A 22,257-nucleotide genomic window follows, 5' to 3' on the forward strand; every position below is an offset into this window, starting at 1 on the left:
ATTACTTAGTTTGGAGTCAGGCATTGTAAACACTTTAACACTCTCTATGAGGTTGATTACCATATGGATCTATAAATCCCAGTCAAGTCAAATCGGGATCTGAATCCAAATGGTGTTTTGTAACATAATGTTCATGTGTACTATTGCCCAACACTGTCACAATATAGAAATCCACCAATAACTTTAGAATAATCTTTTGGAAAAGCTATGCAACTATGTTTCCTAGCACATGGGGATTTATTCATTGATTGTAACCTTGGAGCACTTCCTAGGACTGTAGCCTCAGATTGTTTTTGCATTGTGATGACAATTGTGGGCTGATATTTTCCTGTGTTTTATTATTATTTGTAATTTATTTGCTGTATACTACATTATAGTTATATATACAGTATACTATATATGTCTCTATTCTTTTATATATTTGCATTTATTTTTCTTTGCTGCTGTAACAGAGAAATTTCCCCACTATGGGACGAATAAAGGTATATCTTATCTTATCTTATCTTATCTTATCTTATCTTATCTTATCTTATCTTATCTTATCTACTAATACCTATCATATTGAGTTTGTGATATTACAATATAATCAATTTAGAATACGGTAGAATTATGGAATATTATAATGACTATGTAAACTTGTGTACATGAACATTCCTTGTACATGAACTTCATTGGTGGTCATCTGGCCATTAGTTGAGGTCTACTATAATCATGCTGGCCAGAAGATGATGTCAGAAGAGAATTCTACCCATTTTGCCTGGCTAATTTGGATGCTCTGATGGTCACATAAATGTATAATACATGTCATCAGAAACCATGAGTCCGCTTTCTATCTTAGTTAGAGTCACAGTTCTTCTGGAGTCTATCCCAGGAACTTTGGGTGTAAACTGGGAAGATTCACCACAAAAGGAATGCCATATCTCTTTCCATGTACACACTTTTGAAAATACTAATTTATTATATCCAATTCACCTACCCGCATACCCCTTATTCCTTTCTTAGTTAGAGATTATAGTGATTATAACAGAGGAAGAAATCCTTTGTAACCCTCCATATAGAACATAACCTAAGCTCAGGATCAATTCAGGAATCTTGGAGCTATAGCTACCCTCTGTGCCTCTGTGCCACCCCCAGACATTCCAGTGGAAGTTTAAAGAAGAGAAAAAAATTGAATCAGCTAAAAAATTATAACTATTAAATAGAAACAATGCATATAATATAGTATATACTATAGTATAAAGTTAAAAGAATTAGATTTTGTCTACTATAATATTCAGTTAGTTTTGCCTGATGTCTTTGTAGAGGGTATATTCTAAAATGTAATGTTTCTTTTGTACAGATCATATCTGTGAGGTATTTAGTGGTTGTTGGTTGCCTCTAGTGGCATAGTAGTGGCAGCTCTCATTTCTTTCTTTAGTTCTACGTATGATCCTCATCAAGCTCTTATTGGCTGTATACAGGTCCACCCGGAACACATTAACGAGCACAAAGTGGGGCCTTTTTTCATTCACGCACATGCACAGACGCAAGTTCTGAGTCAACTAAGTGGCCTTTGGGTGGGGTGCCACCTAATGCAGGTGTTAGAGCTTATTTTTGGCGCCTGACAGGCAGCTAAAGGAAAAACAGGCTCTGTGATGCAATGGCATAGCATTCAGATTTGTGATTGCTGTTTATTTTTTGTACGTTGACCATGGAATGTTAATAAGGGGGACGAATAGATGTTATTACCAGATGGTTTTTGTAAGGGAGCATTTCACCTTGTAAATCTGGGGTGGAGGGGGGTGAGGTAGGCAGCCACAGTCTCTAGTGGTCTCTGAAAAAAGGTCTGGTGGCAAGCTGCCCCTGCTTCTGAACCCCATGCCACTTCCATGAGTTGTTTTAAGAAACACCCTAGCTCATGGGTGTGAGTAGCAAACCAGAAATTGGCACTCAAAGAGTTGCACACAGGACTTCTATTGATGTCATCACCAGACGATGCCTACTCAACCTATCATTTTTTTTAATCTGTCTGTAAGTGTTTTTTGGTTGTTTTTATGTAAAGGTTTGTTTCATTTCCCATTCATTTTTACAGTGAAACTTATTTTTTTCTTTAATTATTCTAATTACTAAGACGGAGTAGTTCAGTAAATGGTGCTTGACTTAAATTTGAACTGCTATGCTCAGAACCCAACACTGTATTCAGGCTCATATCGTCACCTATGTCCTATTTTTTGTTTGTTTTTCTTATTACAAATAATGTGTACCACTGAGCAAATTACCATAAGAGATTATACAAATCAGCGAAGCACATAAAAAGACAGAGTTTTAGCTAATTTAGAAAGGAGGCATTTATGTGTAAAACATGTTACAGTTAAATTTGAAATTTGTGGGGAATGGCAAAGTCCACTTTACCTTATCATTAAAAAAGATTTACAACAAGAAAACTTCAAATCATATAACAAATGTGAATGTGTCATCTGTGTGTATCTTGAAAAAAATATTGAAAAAACAAACAAACATATTTGTAGATGATCATTTTTTGGTTCATTTTGTAGATATTGCTATGGTCATGATGTCTCTATTCCAGTTTTAACTCCAGTCCACACACACACACAAAGGTTTATTTGGTCACATGCTCCACATGTGTCAAACAGAACAGATGCCTCAGTTTCACAAGTAAAAACAAAAGCCAAATCCTGCAAAGGGGTTTGTATACTGTCCTGCTGTCTCATTACATATTTTATATGAGCTGTAATGTCATTACAGCCGATCCAACTTTCATAGCCCTCATGGCAAGTTCTGTTGACACTCATATGTATTTGGTGTTAATTTCCTCAATAAAATAATGAGTTCTGTAACATAAAACAATCCCAAATGCTGTGGATTGTAGGAAAGGTTATTTACACTACTTGGATACATAGTACATGCAATGTGAATAATAGCTAGATGCTGAAATGTAGTAATATGTCACTAAATGCATGCAAATGATTAAAGTATGAGAAAATGCATATATGTGCGACAGAGACATAGTTTCTTCTTTTAGCACTTGTATGTAGGTTTGCTAACTGGGAGCTCATTTACAACTGTTTTAATACGGCCTCAATGTGTGCTTTAAAGAGTCCCTGGCTTTTCTTCACCCTTTACCTTATATTTTCCTGAGGACAACATTGTTCCCTGTTTCTCCCATTAGGGCCAATGTTCAAATGTTTTTCTTGTCATTATCCCAATCTTCTGCATAAAACCAGGTCAGAAAAAAAGACTTTAAATCTACTAAAGCTACACAATACTACCACTGTTTCATATAAGTTTTTTCTGAAACTAGTACATATCTATATATACTGCATTAATGAAAGTTTTTTAACCATTAAGCCTATGGGGTTCTGTGGGTTAGATTAAACTGCTTTAAAGCTTTCTGACGCCAATATCAATTTTAAACTCTTACTTTGAATTTATGGCATTGCTCTTTTCCTCAATTGGCCTATATTGGGCCAAACTGCTGGCAGTAAAATAATTATAATAATATTTGATATTCTGTCCCTTTTTAATTGTCCCCTATTTATATATAGATTTACATTAAATACCTGCACATTTAATGTTGAATTTGGAGTTTTAAGGAAGCATCCTTTATCTCAAATATTTCGGATGTTTTCTCTGGCAAGTGCTCTGGTAAGATTCAGAAAGCTGCCAGGTTTCCGCCTACACAGCCCAAGTACAAATAGGTATTTTCTTTTATCTTAAGTCCACCAATTTGTTCTTTCAAGGTCCACTAATAAAACACAGTGCATGTTAGTAAGATGGAGATTATCCACATGCCTGTTTATTGCCTGATCTGTTGCTTAAAAGAAATACACATTCAGAAAAGCATCTGAAAAACCATCTAATACCCAACCATGGCTGCATGGATGGAAAGCGTCCAGTGGCAGAATCCAGCAATGGCTCGAATTGAGCACAATAACCCACTTGTTGCTAAAGTCTGCTCTGGCTTGATCCAAAGCCCTATCAGTCGTTTGCTACAGTTTCAAATAACTCAATTTTTAATGTGACCTAAGCTCCAATCTGAGAGTTTATGATTGGATATGATGATACTGTCACTATTGCTAATTGTTTTTTTTAATAATTTTAGGGATAATCTCACTACAGAAACATAGCTCTGAATGAGTTCATTGAGTTCATTATCTTATCTAAGAAAAACCTGAGAAATTGTGCAAATTGGAGTGAAGTAAGTCAACTAGAAGATGACAGTCTTCCATGAATAAATAACTGTCATTAAACACACCAATTGCTTTGAAACACCTCGGTCAATCCCAAAACGCACAGGATGGTAATCTTATAATAGTGATAATCATCAACATCATCATAAATAGAAGTCATTGAAAGTAAAGTGGAAAACAATTTAGTTAATAAAATAAATAAATGAAATTAATTAATTATACTGAAGTTCATTTATGGATTGCTTGAAAACAGTATCTGTTATACATAGGTACATCCACATGAAACAACTTCAAATTGTTTGTTGAAGGAACCTCAAAATGAAAACGACATAGTATAAGCCATCCCATATTACTTCACACAAAATGAATAAAAATATTTATTGGTGTGACTTTTAAATGGTTTTCATGTGTTTCTGTTCAAGGTGGGAAAACAAAGCAGACAGTAACAGGGTGTCGGGTGCTACTGGGGTGTCTGATAGAGAAAAGAGGGCCAAATTTCAAATCCATCCCTCTCCACTGACAACCCCATTCCATTCTCCAGTCTCCCCTCCTACCTCCCTTTTGCCTGGCCACAGACACATGCCTTTTGTATGGAAGGAACCAGAGAAACACCCTGTCTCTCTGAGTGGAAAAAAATACTAAGAGAGGTTGTGAGAGGGGGATCGTGACAAGAGCCAAGTAGAGTGGAGCTTCCAGGTGCTTTGCCCCTAGTTAAAAGCCCAGTACGAGTGCATAGCAAGAGTGTTCAGAGCCTAGCCAAGCCAAGCACCCTGCCTCACGCTTCCTCTCTCCTGCACTTTCCTCCGCTCGCTCTCTCTTTCCCTCCTCCTTTGCACCCGTGAGTGAGAGCGCACAGTCATTCAGAAGGTGTGTCTGAAATCTAGTCAACTGGGAGACAGCTTTGCAAGGACATTTTTCCTCCTCGCATGGACTTAAATTTTCTCCAGAGACAGAAAGAAGAACAGAAAGAAGTCCATAGAGATTTCTTAATTTTTTTTCCTCCTGATTTTTGATATATTTGAAAAATCAATATCTCACAGAATCAAAGTTCTGAGATATTAATCCACAAATTTCTTTCATCGCATCTGCTGCATTTCTAAAGATCATGAGCAGACAATAACATACCTGCAGAAAGTACCTGCCTGAGATCCTGAGATATCCCTGAACTTCTTCCTCAAGCAGGAGAGCAAGGTAATTGCACATCTGTATCTTTACTTTGCCTGCTTCCACAAACAGCTGCACGTCATCTTTGAAATTGTTTCTCATATCACATTGCTGTAAGCCAGTGAGGCTGTAGCTAAGGGCAGCAGAGAAAGAAAACAGTGGGCTTTATTTCTCAGTCATAAGACCAGCATAATTCGCAATGCACTGGTAACACTAGGCACAGAATAATGTTCAGCTGATTAACAAAAATCCAATGTTTCATTTCATTGTCTCTTGTTAATATTTATGAATTTTTACTTATTGCAGCCAATGTCATTTTATATCTACTGACCATATTTCCACAAAACATATTGATACTAGAACTGACAACTCTCCAATTTTGCTTCAATTCGCCGAATTGTGTTATTTTGACAACTTTCACTCATTTGCATGTGTGTGTGTTTCCTGGTCACTGTGTTGTAGGTTTCAGGTAGTGGGGTGAGGAAGTCACACAGCTGTTTTAGAGAGCGAGTTATATAACTGCTCTACAGCCACTCTAATGGCTGATACCTGGGATTATTTGGTCTATATTGTGCTATGCATCTTGTCCACTTTATCAAATCTAGCTTCGTTTAGGAACACTTGCTTGCCCTTCAGACATTGAAAGGGGCCGTATGAGCAGGCATCAGGTGCATTGTGCCTCATTAGCTGGCATGGCATGTAAACTATGTTATTTTAGCACTTTTTTAAACGTTTCAACTGAAAGATGAAATATTTTCTTGGGATTAAGGAGAGAGTGTGAGTTTCTGAAGAAAGACGCAGGAAAGAACTGGACACAATGTGCTTTCTTAAACTTTCTGCTTCACTTGGACTTGAGGAACAGTACTCCATAACACATATTTTTCTTGTCTGGCTAGCAGGATTCTGATTCAGTGGTCTGGAAAAGATATGTACATTCTTAAACAAAAAACAGGGCGATTTCAAAGTGTTTAGTAGTGAAGCCACAGTCAGACCAGAGTGAACATAATGTGTTCTTATGTCCCTGACCAGTGATAAGTCTTGATTGGAAAGGAATTTTCATGAGTGTCAAAAGCACGAAAGCGTTTATTGTCTGTTGCTATGTATTAATAGACAATACCGAGGAATGTATATCTGCATTTGGTTTGATAAAGTGCTTAAAGGAATGCGTTTGTGATTTTCAGAGTAATCTCTTCTATCCCCCACATCTGTAGCATGTATGTGATTACAATGGACAAGAATGTACACAGCTTTCCCTTATGAAAAAAACCCTCATGACTTATAATAGAAGACCAAGGCCAACTGCTGGTGTTTTAATATGTTAATAATTCTTTCTTTTGGAGATCAGACAGCTATTTCTCATTTTACACCTAATAACTCAGAATAATGGTTGTAACTACAAGTTCATCATATTTGCATTATACATTTTTCAAAATGGAATAATCTCTATTCTTTAATTCAAATGTCTTCATCTAGAGATACAGCCAGTTGAGATTAGTTTGAAAACCACAAATGAATTATTTGTGCATTAGTCCTATACATACATTGATTTTTTTTTTGTGTGTGTGTGTGTGTGTGTGTGTGTGTGTGTGTGTGTGTGTGTGTGTGTGTGTGTGTGTGTGTGTGTGTGTGTTTGTTGGTTGGTTTTGGTATTGCCAAATTTATTAAAAATAAAGCTTTATAGCAATGTATTTTGCTGTTTTCTAGAAATAAATGCTCAAATTAGCATTGATGATTTAAAAGAAGAAGAAAGAAAATGTACATTTTTTTTCTGTCCTGTCTCTACAATAAGAATGTAAACATACTTAATTGCATTTGAGATTCCCTGGGCACCAGTGGCACATTACACAGATGGGACTGTAACTGTAGTAGATACCTTGATGTCAGCAACCATAGCTAATAGTGACCCATTGCAAACAATCAGAGTACTTTTACGGCAATGTACCCCCTCCCTAAACCTCCTTCATGATGTATTTAGGAAATTACAGAATTACAGAGAGAGATACTTTGGCTCTCTCTGGCAGTAATGACAAGAATGTGCTGTAACCATGGATGCCCGTCTCTGGGGTGGCCTGTTACTTCACTGTCTGCTTTTATGATGCTAGTTAGCTCTGTCACGCAGGGGCTTTTGAAAAATATGTAGTTCTTCACTGCACTCCCAGACATTCGACTGTGGCTTTGACATCTGACTGTGGCTTTGACTGATTATGGCCTAGTCATAATCAGTACTTCTTTACTGATGGAGAAGCTTCTGCTCCTCTGCACCTTTGTGGGTTACATATAGGCAATATACTCTCAATGCAGCTATTTTATGAGCATTTAAATACATCTACCCATCCATGATTTAGAAGTATTGAATATGAATATTCTTTGATATTGTTGCCTATTCTGTATTGGCTGAGTACATGAAAAAGAAAAGAAAATACTTTTTTTTGCATTCAGTCTGTAATGGAAAACTGCAGCTTTACTTCCCTGTTGAGATTTTTCCATTCTGAATGAGTCAATCATAAGACCCGGGGAAACCGTGTACAACTGGATAGACTAGCAGGTTGAACTTGTGCACTCTCAAAAACTTGGGCCAAATATAAAGGTTGAACTGAGGATAGAGCGTTTTAATGTAGAAACAATCTGCTCATCTCACCATTTTATGACTTATACTGTGCAAATACACCTATTCCAAATCCATTAGAATGCTTGCTTAGTAGAATCTCTTTAATAATACTTCTTGCAAAGTACAAAACATTTAACTGTGCTTTGAAAAAATTTTAAATTGTTAGTAGATATTCCTGGAAATGTATTAATATGCATATAAATTGAGCAATATGCAAAGAAACAAAAAAAAAACATTAGTATATAAATATAGTATAATATATATTTATTTGTGAAATTATTAATAATTCATTGTTTTTTCTTTTTTTTTTTTTTTTTTGAGTTAACAATTCTCCAATGGTCAAAGGTTGTTTCTAAGTAATCCCACTAGAGGGCAGCCTCTTTTTTAACCTCAGAAACGTGTTTAAGAGGAATGTTACAAACACTGTACCACCACATTCATATGGGAACATGACTATGCCATGCCTACACATTTTAAAGCATAACCCTTTCTCAGTACTTAATAATAATTTGCTATTAAAATCATTAAAATGTGATTTTTTTTAAAATGTTTTAATGACTTTCCTAAAGCTTTTTTGTTGTAAAATAATATTGGTGGATGCTTAACCTAATAAATATTCATAAACATGCTTAATACAGCCATAGAAGTTTATTCCATGTCCTACAACAATGGTTGTGGGTTTTTTTATGCAGTTCCAAACCACACCAGTTCAGTGTATATTTTGATTCCTATCATTCCCAAAGAAAGCCAAGGGAAATGTTTAACAGTTTCTGCATGTTGGCAGAAAAGGTAGTCTTTATACCTGCTAACAGGAAATTAAAGAGAATACCACTCATTCTCCAGGAAAAGCAAAGCAAAGGCATGCTTGTCTTCCAGGAACCCACACCCCCAGCTTTCACCATTGCCATTTGTTCCTTACTGAGTTTTGCTCCCTGAAAGGGAAGAGAAAACAGTCCAGGCACTCAGTGCTACAAAGCAAGAAGTGCATTCCTTTCTCAGGCACTCTGCCTTTACTCAGTCTTTATATTCTGTGCTCCTGCTGCACACGATATTGTAATTCCACCCGCTCTCCACTTAAGGAGCGGCAGACTGAAGCAAAACAGCAGATGAGAAATCACCCGCAAATCTGTCGGAAACAGCACTTTGGCACAAGTTTGGTCTGCAATCAGCACAGTACTTAGGCCATGCTAGCGATTAGATAGTGTGTGCTAGAGTGTGTCTGCACATTTCATAAGGCACGGTGAGATGTCAATTAAGATTATTTAAACGGGTTTACCAGCTTGTCGCTGAATTCCCATGTGTTGTTCACAAACTGACCTGGACAGGGAAAGAGACTTGGGGTATTTGATGGCTAATCCAAGCATTAGTTATTTTGTTGGGCCTTCGACCTCTACATAGAAAAAAATCTTTCCTGTGTTATTTTCCTTTATTTTATGACCATGTTCTTACATTTAAATATATGCTTTAATAGGAAAGTTGTCCAGAGCTGCTCCAAGGCTACTGAAATTTAGCACTACTCTGGATAAACAAACATTACACATACTCACTTCAGATTGGTTGGCATATGTTAGCTATATTGGCTTTTTGGTAATATGGGAACACATTAGAAGTTCTCACTTCTTAAAATATGCTCACTATTCAAGTGGTTAAAGTTGTAAAAACACTGTGGCTACGCTAGAAAAAATGAACACTGAGCGTATGCTAGCTGCTGCCTCAGGCTTCAAATTAGCTCGCATATTAAACAAAACCATCATGTATGTCAACTTTTTCCTTAGATGTGTTGTTAAATTAATAAGAAGACATACACACACACACACACACATATACACACACACACACATACTTGAATTACATTAAAATTAATAGCAAAACCCAACTTCCAAAGTGAATACCACAGGAATACCACAGGAGCAGGCTTTTTTATGTGGAATCATTTCTCATGGACAAGCTGAACAGAAGCCCATATATGTAGTAATAGAAGTAGCAGTAAGCTACAAGTGAATGTTTTCCACTTGCCATTATTATTAATCAATTAAATTAAAATTAGCAAAAAAAATCATATGGTTTTACATAGAAATGTTTTACATTTAAAGGGATATGAAGGATATGAGAGAAAATCCTCCATGATATAGCCATCCAAGCGATCTTATAACAAACAGGGGATTCTGTTGAAAAGAAGTTGGGAAAATAGATGATTAGCTGAATACAATGAAAATGAGTTATGAACAGGCAAAACCTTTGCAAAGCCCATATGCACTATGCAAAGTAATAAACTCATGAAAACATAAAATGATAAGGAACAAACTTGCATGCACTAAATTGGTACATTTTTATACGACTTTATAACCACGTTATGTCTGTAAAACTGCTTTGAGACACTGTCCGCTGTTAAAAAAGTACTATACAAATAAAAACAAATTGAATTGAATTGAATTGAATTGAATTGAATTGAATTAAATTGAATTGAATTGAATTGAAGTAAGAGAAGTCATAGCAGAAAAGATTTCTATCTCTGAGGTAGGGGGTGCTTCTGTAATTTAATATTTACCCTAGGCCCAAACACATCTTTGAAAGAAAATTGCTAATATTTTGGTATTGATAATTAAAAAGGAAAAACTCTGTAACCATTGTCTTGCCATTTAATGTTATTTGGTTATATAATATAAATCTAAAATGTAAGCACAAACTGAAATGATTTTTATTGCAACATTATACATTAAAGAGAGCTCTGTTCCTTATGTAAAATACTGAACATCATCTGGTCCTGTATGAGAAACAGAAAGTGCAGACTGTAATTTAACACAGACAGCTGAACACGTTTTTTGTAAGAATGCACAATGTATGCAAATGTGTTCTTTCTTAGAAACTGATGTACAGCTGCTGAAAGACACTGGAGGCTGGAGAATGAAATCCGCTGTCCAATATTAAATCTGCAACGTCGCATGCCTCATCGGGCATCATCTTTGTATCTTCGAAAGCTTTCAGCTTTTAGAACATGTGTTGGCTTTGTACTGCACTCTCTGTGTTGAGCACTTGAGCATGAATCGATGCACTATAGCGGTAAAAACAACACTCACTTTCTTTACCCCATTTGATGCTCTTTGTCCCTCATTCCTAATTTTTTTCCTCTTCAAACTTTGTGTTAGGTCTTCTATGTTCTGCCAAGTCTCATTCTCACATTCTCATCTCTTCTGCATTTTCCTCGCGTTCTCTTTTCTGCCTTTTGAATATGCACTGGACGGCAACGAGTTTTTCCGTTCCATTGGCAGTGGAGAGAAAGAGGAAAGCTTGGCGGGTGGCTGTTATTATTTTTCCTTTTGCTCACCATCAGCTCTGTCAGCAGGCTCTTTCTTGTGGGCATTTGTAAATGTCTCTACCATTAGAATTGAAGTACACTTACAGTATAAGCACTCTTTCTATGGAGGCTTATGGACTAAGTGTAGGCTGATATAATGCTGTCACTTCCGAAAGGTAGATGTGATGAGCTCATGTTTATGTTTTTAGAATTGTAACCATTATGAATGTTTTTATCTACATATTTAATAAAAGTTCTTGGTTTGGTTACATTAACTGTTGGCTCTGCAAAAAATCTGAATATAATATGATTTACTGAAATGGATTTTCTTTCTTTTTACTATATCAAAGTCACCTTAATACTTTAAAATAAAAATAAACAAATACAAATAAAAAACAGTATGTTACACTTTAGATAGCATTTAAAATACTAAATTGATATTGAAATATTTTACATCTAAATGTTTTAAAGATTGAAAAAGGTGTAATATTTAGTGTTTTATATTTGTTACATCTTTTTTGTAACCCTAACACAAGCTTAAAAATAGATTTGTTTTAACATTCCATATTAAATATATATTATTATTTAAAGTTTTTTTATTTCATTTATTATTATATTTTCACATTTGCTATATTAAACTATTAATGAAGCTTTGTATAAACTTCACACAAACTTTAATATTTTAAAATGACTAAAATTAATAATTTCCTGCATATCAGGTTAGCTTTGTAAGCCAACATCCTGCACAACTGTGCACAAACATATTTAGAAATGGTTTTTTAATACATTTTTAACATTTTTGCAAATGTCTCCCATTATTCAATATTTTTTTTAATAAGGTAAGATTGGTAGGTGCTGAGTGCAAAATTTCATCAATCTTAGATAACAAGACAATGGGAAAATATCAATACCATGCCTTCAGAGCAGAGTAGAGCAACAGTATAATTCAAGTATGTTAAATGTTTGATGTTAGATTTTTGGATATACAGACCCAGAATACTGACACCTTTCATACCTGATTTAACATGAAAAACATCCACTATATTATTGTTTCAAAAAGCTGAAGGGAAACACAGGGTAGTAATGCACTGATCTAACTAAATGTGACGGTCTGTAGAATGAGTTTCTCATGTCTTAATCAACTGTCTGTGAAAGTGCATCTTTCCCTCGTGGTTGGCTAGGTGATGGTTTATTTGTATGCAGGTTTTGCTTGTATGAAGTGTTATTCTTCTTTTGAAAAAAAAAACCCAGGAATCTCTGAGGTCAGTGACAGAGGCACCTCAATAAGTCTTACGCTCGATACTTGAACATTAGACACCAACTGAAACAAAGGCATAGCTTTATACTAGACTGAACAGTAGGTTGATGTGGTGTGTTTGGGGGATTTTTTTTTATTTGCTGTAATGTTTGATTCAGTGCTCTTGCTCCCATTTTTCCCTTGAACTGTGTCTGGCAGCGAATCATGACACGGGATTCCCAGACTAGAGCGAAAAACAGAACAGAGCCAGCTCCTCCGCAGTTCAGGTCTTTCAAATAAAACTTAAATTATAACTTTTCTTTGTGCTCTACAGCCAAGGCTTTCCCCTCCATACTAGCTATAGGAGTAGAGGTAGAGAATGATATTTTATTAGACCTAGGATAAATAATAGGGCTTTCGTGGCTATTTAAACTCCCTTTTAAAACTATGTTCTGTTTTACATGTGTTCACCAAGTGCATTTAGGCTGCTTTTTTGGAATGGATGAACACTGCCAGTAGCTCAATAGTTCATTCTCATCCTCATTGAGGTGGTACTACATGGAATGTTATATCTTTGTTATTATCATGTTCATTATTATTTATTCAATAGCGTTTACATTATAGGTTGCAACTGTTCCTGTTAGCCAAGTCCTATATGTGCCTATACCTAAATTAAAACACTAATATTCATGTACTTTACTTGAAGCAAACCTCCAGACCACCAAATCTTTGTGTCACAGCACAAGCAAGCATGCCAAAATCTTCAAATGTAAAATAACCAATAAGGGCTGTATGTCATTCAGAACCCACAGACAAACTAGCAATTTATGTTTTAAATGGCTTTCCATGGTAGCAATTGATTGAACAAGTGTCCTATTTGGAAAAACAAAAAAGAGAGAAAACATGATGTGAAAAATACATGCATTTTAACAAACCTCTGGAAGGGCATTTGAAAGTCATGTACCTGTAGATTGATATACCTAACCTTATTTCAACTTTGTGAATAATCTTCCAAATTCCCCAAAGATACAGCAATTACTTAGTAATCATCACAAAGGAGATATTCTTTTGCCAATAAACACAGAATTTTAATTAGTGTGTGCTTCTAATCCATTACCATAGCGTTTCATGTGGCCTACAGCTGCTTACACGCACTTTATCTCTCCGTTTTTCCTTCCTCAATGCAGCCAATCAAAGCTCGATTTTTGTTGCTGCTGCTTTAATGCAAACCAGAGATTTGGTAATTGGTGATCTGCCAATAGCTCTACTTAAGCACAGAAACCACTGTAGCCCCACTGGGTGGATGGAAATAAAGAAACATTTTCATGTCTTACAAGCTACAGTATTCATCACCATGTGAGTGTCTGTTTGTGCAGTAATTTTGTAAGCAGCATGTGGAAGCTTTGATCTCAGAGAGGTTAGGCAGTGCTTTCAAATTGTTCACTTGGCATATTTGCTAAAAGGTCAATATTTTTACTTGATTATACAACTGAAACCGTTGCTTCCTGTAATTTGTAAGTCATGTCACAGAATGTTTTGAACAATTAGGATAAGCATGTATTTTTTCAGTCTGATGTTAAACTTAATAAAATATTCGTGCCACTTCACATATATTATGTTTGGAATTTTTTTTTACTCCTTGAATTGATATTTTTCTCCTATTTCTTATGATATAGTGTGCCACAGAGCCGATAAATGCATATTGGTCAGATTTATGTAATGTTTCTAAAACAGCACAAATATCAGTGGCTGCAGCAACTGACCATAAGAGTTTTATGAGCTTGTTTAATGTCCCATTCCACTTCTAGTCCTCATTTGCTCTTATAATAGCCTCCAATCTTCTGGAAAGATGTTTTAGATTTGGTACTGATGTAAAATGGCAGCAATTCATCCCAATTGTATTCAATAGAGTTGAGGTCAGATCTCTGTAGCAGGCCACTCAGGATCTTTCAAAACAACCATGTAAACCATATCTGGAGCTGGCAGTGTGAACAAAGGCTTGAGTCTCCTAGTTCAAATGAAGGGAAATTGAATACTACCACATTTAGCCATCCTATACAATTGTGTGCCTATGGTAACAATTTTTGGAACAACCAGATTTGGCTGGAAAAGTCAGATGTCCAATAGTTTTATCCATATAGGTATATAGTTGGACTCATTTGTTATGGTTTCTATGTTCCTGTGTACAGAGTGAGGTAGGAGTGGCTTGGTTTTACACAAAGCCTCTAGCTCAACCCCACTAAACACCTTTGGCATGACCTGGAATGTAGACTCACAAATGCTGTTGTGCCTTAATATCCACAAAATCCCCACAGCCATGTTTTAAAATCTAATGAAAGGCCTTTATGGAAAAGTAGAGACTGTTAAATCTGCAACTGGGGGACCAACTTCATGTTCCTGATGAATGGTAGAATGGAATTTTTAGACACATTTCAATAGACCCATTTCTATCAGAACCAGCAGTAACTTCTTCAGCAATTTGCGCTACAGAAGCTCGTCTGTTGGATCGGACCACACAGGCCAGCCTGCGCTCCCTACATTTACCAATGGCTCAGTCACCGGTTCAACACTTTTTCTTTGTTTCACTACTTTTGATAGATCCTGACCACTGCAGACTGGGAACATCCCACAAAAGCTGCAGTTTTAGAGATGCTCAGAATCAGTTGTCTAACCATCACAATTTGGCTCTTGTCAAACTGGATAATTTTTTTAATTTTTCCTGCTTCTAACACATCAACATTGAGGACAAAAGGGTCACTTCCTGCCTAATAATATCACACTCACTAACAGGTGCCATGATGGGGAGATAATCAGTGTTATTCACTTCACCTCTCATAATGTTATAATGTCATAAAGTTCTGCCTGATCTGTGTATAATAACAAGCATAAATGAGTATGGCAATAAAGTGTACAACCTTGGTGGTTTCACACATGGTCTCAAATCTGGTATATGCCATGTGTGTGTCTCATTGCATACTTTTACTACCTGTTCTGTCAGAATGTCACATTTAAGTGTGTATCTCCTTTTTAAGTATGCTACATTACAGAAACAAGATTTCTGATTAACGATACAAACTAACCTAAACAGTGTAGAATATGTTTATACAGAAATCCATGTTCTCTTTTAAAAAAAAATCTCTTTCAAATATTAGGGAAAGTATTTTTGTTTGAATCTAATTAACTTTCATTGTCCCTGATGCAGACCAGTGTACTATCAGGAGCAAGTTCTCTTTTACTTGACTCATTATGAGCTGTGACCAAGCTTGATCTCCACATGTCATCATGGTAATATTGTTCAGTTGGTGAGATGTCAGCTGTGGGGTATCTAGAGTTCAAAGTCACCTGTAATATGAACTGTTGAGAAGACAAAGACTGAATTGTACCTTTGAGCCTAAGATGAAATGAGGCTTATCCAAGTCAGAGAGTCACCCGTCCCATCTCCTGGTTGGAGATTGGCATGTTAGAAGATAACTTCTCTCTACAAAGAATGTATGATCACCTTCAATTCAAACATTATTATCCCTGTCAGATCTACTTTCTTGGCATGTTTTTTTTTTTTTTTTCAAACAAAAACTTTGTAAGGAGAGCACACTGAGAAAACTATCTGCACACAGAGTCTCAGTAGTCTCATAAATGCTGTGTCTCTGTGTGAAGTGTCTGTGATAAAAGCCATTCTTAGTAGGGCTTTTGGAGAGTTGGAGAGAAAGCCCACCCTGTAGTTCACAGTAACAAATCAAGCTCCCTTATTGTGCTTATGCTCTCCAAATTAAATGCCTCTAATTCATTTATTTGTATATTTATTGATTAAAATTGGAGGAAGCCTTACATTGTGATGACTAATGGCAGCAAAAAGACATTTCCCACCAATACATAAAAGTGTTTCACTGTAGCCTTGAGCAAGGATAAGTGCAGAACAATGCACGGTTGTGCAACATGTGTCTTGTGATATTGTAGTTTAGGTACTGTATACGTAATTGTTCCAATGCCACTGATTACATTTGATAACGTTTATAAATTGATAACACTTATGGATAATTTATGATAAAATTACAGTTCAATTAAGCAATAATAGTGCTGTGTTTAGTATCAGGTATAAGCACACTCGTGTAATCTAATACATTATTAGAAAAATCATGCATTTAAAAGACATTTGGCCTAAACCAAAATGTGACATTAACATCTTGATATTGATCTTGGGTTTTTTTTGCATTGCTGCTACTTTGGGTTGTCAGAAGAAAGGCTGTCCTGTATTAATAATGTAATAAAAACAAAAAGGGAGCAAAGAAAAGAAAATGAAAAACACTCCAGCTGTTTTATCTATGCAAGTAAAATCTGAGATAGTTTGTATAAGGGTTTTATTATATGGTATGGTACATTATTTAATAAAATCACAATACATCATATGGCCAGACGTTTGTGGACTCTTGACCATCACACAACATATATGCTTTTTGAACATTATAATCTCCACTCTTTTGGGATGGCTTTCCATTTTGGAATATGTGCTCATTCAGGTATAAGAGCATTAGTAAGATCAGATTGGATCAGAAGGTCTGGGTTGTAGTCAGTGTTTCAGTATTTATCTCAAAGATGTTCACTGGAGTTGAGGTCTGAGCTCTGTGCATTAACAGGCTGCTCCTATTAGGGGTCACCACAGCGGATCATTCGTCTCCATACCCCCCTGTCCTCTACATCTGCTTCTTTCACACCAACTCCTGCATGTTTTCCCTCACCACATCCATAAACTTCCTCCTTGGCCTTCTTCTTTTCCTCCTTCCTGGTGGCTCCATCCTCAGCATTCTCCTACTGATATACCCCATGTCCCTCCTCTGCACATGTCTAAACCATCTCAATCGCACCTCCCTCACCTTATCTCCAAAACGTCCTACATGCGCCGTCCCTCTAATAAACTCATTACTAACAGGTCACTTTTAATCAAATTTTTACAAACCTTCACAATTGTGTGCTTTCAATATGGGAAAGAACCATATATGGGCACGGTGGTCAGGTGTCCACAGACCCTCTGACATAAAATGTCATTACAGTGCAAAGGTATAAGGCTTTTTTTGCATTTAAATTTTGTCTTGCATGACTGTTTTATGAATATGTATTATATATTACAGGTTCATAGATGTTTACATTAATAGATTAATATATTATTAATGAGGTTTGCAACTGAATAATTATACCTGATAACTGAAAATGAAACAAAAAACTCTTTTAATAAAATATTTATTATACTTATTACAAATAAGTAGGATAGAAAAAGGATAGACAACATTGAAGAACCTGCCTGATAAGGGATACAGTAAATCATCTAGCAATCTGCTTCTCCTTCTACTGCCATCCATCTTTTGCAGTTTTTATGAACAAGATTCTTTTAGAATAAATAATGTTGCCAAGTTTACTTTTTTTCCTTTAATCTTCCTTAATTACCATTAGCTTGTTTTCCATCCCATTACATTATACTAGGTTATAAAGAATGTATAATTACATTAAGGACCATTGACTAGGTAGAGAATACAGTAAGACGTTTTTTTAATAAGCCTTTCAAATGCTTCGGTTCTCTAAACATCAAATGTTTTTTTCATAATCTTGGGTTTAGAATGCCATTCACCCATGAATAACACAAATAACGCATTAAGTCAGACCCTCAATATGAGTTGCAGGAATACAGAAGAAGAACTTGAGAAGAGGCAATTTAATTGGGTTTAGATACTGATCCAAACCATGTACAGATCTCTGTACATCTTTTTGTCACAGGATGTTCCCACTACAGCCGGGAGGATCTCGGTCTCAGAGGGTATTTGTGGAAAATAGTCACATCTCATTATCTGGGAAGCTGGATTGTGGTGCACGTACCATCTGCACTGCCAGTCACCTCAGATACACTCCAGCCTTCATCCATTCCACCCATTTCCATCTCTGCCCCTATCCCACTCTTCTCCACATGGCTGGAATGTTTCTGTAATTGCTTTCAGTTGGTTTGCCTGTGAGAGGATAAAGGAGAGCAGTACTGCTTATTTGGAAACTGCATTTTTTTTTTTTTTTTTTGCATGTGGCTGCACACAGAAGTGAACACTGAGGAGGGAGAGAAATGCTTGACCTGCTTATACTTGTTAATATCTAATTATTACAGCACTATTGACATCATTATATGAATTTTGAGGCTGCATAGAAACGCACAAAAATGGTACTTCTAGTTGCACACACACACACACACACACACACACACACACACACACACACACACACACACACTATACAACCCCACATAACTATTTACATTCTCATAGCATTTTAAGCACAGTTTCAGCTATTCCAATAAAAACCACAGGTAGCCTGAGTCTCAGCAGAAAAAAAAACTGAGCAAGCTTTAAGAAAAGCAGTGAAAAACTCACTCAGACAACGTTTATTTTTATATTTCTTTTGGTTTCATTCTTGCCAGGTTTTGTGAAGGTTCTGAATGTCGTTCTGGGATTTACTGTGTAGGAAGCAAGGTGTGAAAGGTTCTCATTCCTGCCATTTTGGATGGGTGTGATTGTTTTTCTTTCTCCCCATTTATTTCTACCATTAACATGAACTTGCACCTCATGGGAAGTATATTTTTCAGTATATTCCTTTAGCAGAGACAATATGGCTACACTCAGAAATCTCATCTAGATCAAGCCAGCATTTTCCAAAAATGATGGCTCATCAATTTGATTTATGGCCTGAAATTTTCATCCAGACCATATAACAGCACTGTACAGATGAACATTCCATGACTATTATTTTTGCATTATTTTCCCATTGTTTCGAAGACTGCGACAGTATTATCCTCTCTCAGCACTTCATATCATAGAAAAGAGACCGAAATGTGTTTTATATTCATTTTATTGGGTTGTACCATATCCCTTAAGAATAATGCAATAATTTAGGGAGGAAAGGGGTTTGTCATCGGTTCTTTGGATAGTTAAAATCCACTTGGAATCCTCTCAGAAAGATATACTTAGAAACTTCAAAGTTTTCCCACAGCACGCCTAAGTTTGTTGGACAGGAGTGTAAAGACATTGTGTAGATTGTTCTGGTTATCCTACTAATATTATCATTGCAGCAATAATTTCCAAGCATATGGTAAATATTTACTGCATATCCACCTGTAATAAAAACACTGGGTAACTGGAGAAGATGATTCTATATCATCAACATTCTCAAATGTGCCATTTGAGAACAGTTGTGTGCTCTCAAAGTGTGTCACCACTATTACAGATTTCTGGCCAATCTTTTTGTAATTAGCAGACAATATATCAAGTTCCAGGGTGTTTGTGGATTCATGCCCAGTATGCAAAGAGCTTAGAGTGCCTCTCTGCGCTAAAAATAGCTTTATGATTTATATCAATCTGTGCCACGAAAAATCCTACTCTTTAAATAGTGTAGCAGATTGTCCTCTGACATACTAGACATGAACAGCTGCATTTATTGTATATTTAATTTCTCCATGGCCCAAAACACAATAATATGTAGAGGTCAAAGGTGTCTATGGATACATGCCCAGTATGCAAAGGCCCACAGAGCTTACCTAATGTGCCAAAAAATCTTTGTCTAGTAAAATTGCAGTAGCCCTACAAGGCTTCATTTGTATTGAATTCTTAGTGTATGACCAAACTGACAGATTTTGACAAATGTCTTCACATGACCATTAAGGATTATTTAGAATGATCATTATATCATTTGAAACAGTCTTGTTTAAATAATGACCAGCATCCTGTGGTCCAATGTAGTCTGCGGTCTGGTAGTGACCTTGGTTTTACAAAATCATCTTTTTATGACATAAAAATATGTCTATCAGAATAAAGCTCATAAATTTATCCCATGCAGTTTAGATTGATACGTTTTCCCCTTCGTATTTATTAATGAGCTGTACCTCATTTAATGTCAGGTAACGGTTTTCCCATGGCTACTTGTTTTGTTGAGCTTTGTCTACTTTCTCTTCCAAACTGACTAAGTAGAACAATGCTTGGACAGTACCTGATAGGTGAAAGCATGAGAAAAGCAAATCCTGAACTGAAAGTAACTTTTTGCATCATCTGATCTTTCTCTACTTGCAGTACCGTTCTGTGTGTTACATGGTCTTAGCATGTTTTTCTTGACTCTTTTAAGCAGTTCAGCAACAGTATTTGAAATTACAGCATTTTCCATGTGTATCTACTTAACAAATGACATATCCTGTGATAATGTGTGGCGACATTATTTAGTTTTTCACTCCATATCACAAGAATTCTAAAGTTTTTCTTCTTATCTAAGCTGTTACAGCTTTGGAGAACATGGCTCAATGGTGACTTGTATAAATGCCCTACCATAGGTTTTAAGAGGGAATTATTTCGGATTCTTTCAGAACCAAGAATAACAGCATTATCAATGGTCATGAGATAAATACACAAAATGGCAGCAATGAATTGGACTGGGGCTGATTCTTGTTTGGGCCATACATAGATTCCTGCGGATAATTTGTCATATCAGGTGATTATACAGAGTAAATTTGATATTCCTTTGGGTTTATAGGTTTCAGCCTATGTTACTGATCCATACATAATGCCTCATTAACAGTAAATATGAAAAAGCATGTAAAATACTGACACAGGAATGGATTGAATATGAATGAGATGGATTAGTTAGTCTATCCTCATTTCATTTCCCAAAATGCATTTGGAAGTAGAATTCAAAGTAATAAGATTAAGCACATATTGTCCAATCAAATCTCTATTTCAAAAAAGAAATTATGAAAAATGGACAGGTGAAAGTTTGTAATGGAGTGCCCTTTTTGCATTGATATCATGCTTTTAATGAAACCTCACATTCTCTCATTCCTAAAATTTGAGCTAAAGACCGATAATAGATTTTAGCTTTCCTATCTAATATTATTGAAATATTGTTCCTTACTTCCCTAACTCGATGTAAAGCCGCATACCTCCAACATGAAACATGTTGAAGGAATCTCATACACGCAAATAGAAAATGGCCAATTGGAAACCTGCATAATGAAGGCGATTAGCACTATTGTTAATACACAGAATGCAGGTTCTTTATATATTACTGCTTTTTTATTTTAATTAAGCAATTGTAAATAACCGGATTTAAAAGATTTTTATGGTCTCTTGACAGCAAAGCAAAATACCTCTCAGGAGATCAGCAAATGCTGCAATTTTCACAACTCTTTTTGGAAAATCAAAGAAAAAAGAGAAAGATGTCTAGTTCCATTTTGTTGCAGCTGTTAACCTAATGGCCAGTGAGACAATGTCTCCAAGTGAAAGAAAAAAAAACAAAAAAAAAAGGAATGCATTATTGTGTCAAGGCTGGCCAGGGCAGGCACATAGTTTGGCATGGAGCTAGCATTTCCATTAAATAGCAGGTTTAAGGAACAAGATAATTGCTATAGCAGAAATGACCCCCCTATCATTCAAGCTCCATAAGCCATTTACTTACAACTGCACAGAGAGTCATTCACTAGTGGATAGATCCAGTCATGAATTTGAAATATCCACAAAGTCTCTAAGACTAAAAACCATTTACCAGATTTTGTATTGAGAGGGATTTAGGCTGATTTTGTACATGAAGGTGTTTCTTGTTCGGGTCAGTAAACTTTCTAGCCTTTCCATGTGTTTAGGCCTGACTGTGCTGGCTGGACTCTCCTTCTTCTTCCCTCTGGCCATCTGGATCTGCAGTCTGCCTCACGCTTTTGTGTGTGTGTGTGTGTGTGTGTGTGTGTGTGTGTGTGTGTGTG

General features: G+C 36.1%; 1 protein-coding gene across 1 annotated transcript in view; it reads left to right on the forward strand.

The window, feature by feature from the left end:
• Positions 1 to 4,803: 4,803 nt before the first annotated feature.
• col8a2 (collagen, type VIII, alpha 2) overlaps positions 4,804 to 22,257 on the forward strand; it is a 40,217-nt gene continuing 22,763 nt past the window's right edge. The window contains exon 1 of the mRNA XM_046835436.1: positions 4,804 to 5,381. The gene's annotated coding sequence lies outside the window, so the exon portion shown is untranslated. The remainder of the gene's footprint in view (positions 5,382 to 22,257) is intronic.

The sequence above is a fragment of the Silurus meridionalis genome, chromosome 22 (assembly GCF_014805685.1).
Source record: "Silurus meridionalis isolate SWU-2019-XX chromosome 22, ASM1480568v1, whole genome shotgun sequence".
Classification (NCBI taxonomy): Eukaryota; Metazoa; Chordata; class Actinopteri; order Siluriformes; family Siluridae; genus Silurus; species Silurus meridionalis.